The sequence below is a fragment of the Pongo pygmaeus genome, chromosome X (assembly GCF_028885625.2).
Source record: "Pongo pygmaeus isolate AG05252 chromosome X, NHGRI_mPonPyg2-v2.0_pri, whole genome shotgun sequence".
Classification (NCBI taxonomy): Eukaryota; Metazoa; Chordata; class Mammalia; order Primates; family Hominidae; genus Pongo; species Pongo pygmaeus.
In genome coordinates, this window is record NC_072396.2 from 47,155,413 (window position 1) to 47,158,465 (window position 3,053).

Sequence of the window (3,053 nt, forward strand, 5' to 3'; positions counted from 1 at the left end):
ATTATTTCCATTTTTTGGCTATTACGAATTATGTTCCCATGGACATTGGTGTACACATTTTTGCATGTTATAATATGTTTTCATTTCTCTCTAGATATTTAGAGAATTGCTGGATTTTATGGTAACTTTAAGAAACTGCCAAACTGATTTTTAAATTGGCTGTCCTGTTTTACATTCCCACCAGCGATGTATGAACACTGTAGTTTTTCCACATCCTTACCATCATTCTATGAGTATGAAATGGTGGTTCATTATGGTTTTAATTTGCATTTCCCTAAAGATTAATAATGTAGAACATCTTTTCATGTGCTTATTGGTCATTTGTAGATCTTCTTTGGTCAAATGTGCATTCAAAATTTTGGCCCATTGCCCATTTTTTGAGTTGCTTGTCTTATTATTATTTAGTTGTAGGAGCTCTTTGTACATTCTGGCTGGAGACAAGTCCTTTACCAGAAATATGATTTGAAATTTTTTTTTCTGGTCTATGGATTGTCTTTTCATTTCCTTTTTTTCTTTTTTCTTTTTCCTTTCTTTATTTTTTTGAGACAGAGTTTCGCTCTTGTCACCCAGGCTGGAGTGCAATGGCGTGATCTTGGCTCACTGCAACCTCCACCTGCCAGGTTCAAGCGATTCTTGTGCCTCAGCCTCCTGAGTAGCTGGGATTACAGGTGTGTGCCACCACGCCCAGTTAATTTTTGTATTTTTAGTAGAGACGGGGTTTCACCATCTTGGTCAGGCTGCTCTGGAACTCCTAACCTCAGGTGATCCACCTGCCTCAGCCTCCCAAAATGGTGGGATTACAAGTGTGAGCCACTGTGCCTGGCCCTTTTCATTTTCTTAGTAGTGTCATTTAAAGCACAAAAGTTTTATAATTTTATGAAATCCAGTTTATCAATTTGTTCTTTCATGTTTTGTGCATATCTAAGAGATTTTTGCCTAACCCAAGGTAACCAAGCGTCTTAGTTCATTTTGTGATGCTATAACAGAATACTTAGGTAATTTGTTTTATTCTATTTATTTGGTTTTTTAAACAAAACTAGCTTTAATTTGTCCAAAAGCCACACACAGCTGTCTAGAAACTGTTTCTGGAAGGGAAGCCAAGAGGGAGTCCATTATACACAGGGTCAGGAGGCCTCTAGAAGTTTTCAAGCAAGCCCAGGATGTGCTTTTGCTCCTTCTCTAAGAACTCCGCATACCCCTTGATGATATGCCTGACAATTTTGATGGAGCGTCCTCACATGTTTAGGATCTGGTGAACCCTCTGGCAAATCTGGGGGACATTGGCATTGCAGATCTTGGCCATAATGCAGCAGATGCACTGGAGAACAAAGAGCTCTGCATCCAAGCACTGGAGGTAGAACTCATCCCCCATGTCACTGTCTATGATCTCTCCACGCTGGACCATGTCATGTTTTTCCCCTTCATTCCTCTTGTCTGCCACTTGCATTGCACCCAGATATTGAAAATGCAACTCCATTAGTCTATCAGCCTACTCACTGTCATTTTCAGTGAATTTATTCAGAAGCCGGGTTCGCTGATGCCCTCTCAGGTTCCACAAAAGGGAAGCCAGAATGGAACAGACATGCTCTTTGTGTTCCTTGTCAGTGGTACCCACTTTCTTGATCTTCCTGGGAAATTCCATAAAGAGGGGAAAGATGGTTCATAAGCCAAGCATGTCAACAAATTTACCGCAGTTGTAGATGCCCTCTGGTGCAATCAGCACTTTCAGGACCCCACTCCGTGAGATCTTCATTTCCCTGAGCATGAGATGCATCACCTGAAGACCCTCGCCCTTCAGGAAGTGCTCATGATTGGAAGTGAGCATTAGTTAGAAGCAGAGTGAATCAAACAGATTCTCCATCATCTCCTGCTCCTTTGCTGTGCTGGGATTTTGTCTTTTAAACACAGATAACTGCTGAAGAAGTGCATCAATTCCATCCAGCTCCCCAAGCAATTTCCTGTTTTCATCGTTGTCCTGGAGCAATATGGCCTGCATTTCACTGCAATACAGTTTGTTGGCATCAAAAGGCTTCTTTGCCTTTAGCCTCTTCAACAGCCACTGAGGAAGACCCTGCTGGGCACCTTTTGTACACATCTCCAGCTAGAACTCAGCCATGTTTTCTACAATAACAAGAGTGTTATGGACACCATTGGCCTGCTCCTTCACAGACTCATCCAGGTGCTCCACGTTCTGCACCAGCAGTGCTATCACCTGCCCATCCACCAGTGCATCAATGAGTACTTCTGCTCCCTCTTCACTCTCATAGAAGATGTCTATATCTTTTAATTCCTGACTCAAATCAACCCCAGCTATGGACACATCTGTGTTATTGTGTCCAAGCAACCCAAGAAGTGACTGCACAGCATTCAGCTCCAGCAAAAGGTACAGGTCTGGCATGGTGGCCACCACGTGCATCTTCTGAATGATGTCATGTAGGTCCAGTTGGGATTTCATGAACTTCTCTGGATTGTCTGGAAACTTAATCTGCAATTCTTGGTTTTTATATGCTCACTATTCAAATGTGAGGATCATTTTCTTCACTGAGCTTTCATCCAATGGCTCCTCCTCTTTCTCTTCCTCCTCACTCTCTGTGTCAATAATCTGAAGCAGCCATTTTTTGTCATCCTCTGCTTCTTCCACCACAATCATTTCCTCTTCCCAATCTTGAGTACTAGTTTGTTTCTGATGCATCTTCTGCTCCTCCTATTTGTCATCTCGGGGACGTTTTATGCCCCTGTTGGGCTGGTAGCTCAGAAGTTTGCCTATGTCCGTGGTCCCTGGCACAGCCAACCTGTGTAATTTATAAAGAACAGAAATTTATTTCTTACAGTTTTGGAGGCTGGAAAGTCCAAGATCAAGGCACCAGAAGGTTTGGCGTCTGGCTAGGGCCCAGTCTCTGCTTCCAAGATAACACCTTGAATGCTGTATCCTCCAGAGGGGAGGAACACTGTTCTTCATGTGGCACAAGAGCAGAAAAAAAGAGAGAACCCATTCCAGAAAGCCTCATTTTAAAAACATTAAACCCACCCATGAGGGCAGAGCCCTCACAACC

At 42.8% G+C, this 3,053-nt stretch overlaps 1 pseudogene; it reads right to left on the reverse strand.

Moving 5' to 3' along the window:
• Nucleotides 1–1,135: 1,135 nt before the first annotated feature.
• LOC129024057 (beta-catenin-like protein 1) lies at nt 1,136–2,764 on the reverse strand (annotated as a pseudogene).
• Nucleotides 2,765–3,053: the final 289 nt, after the last annotated feature.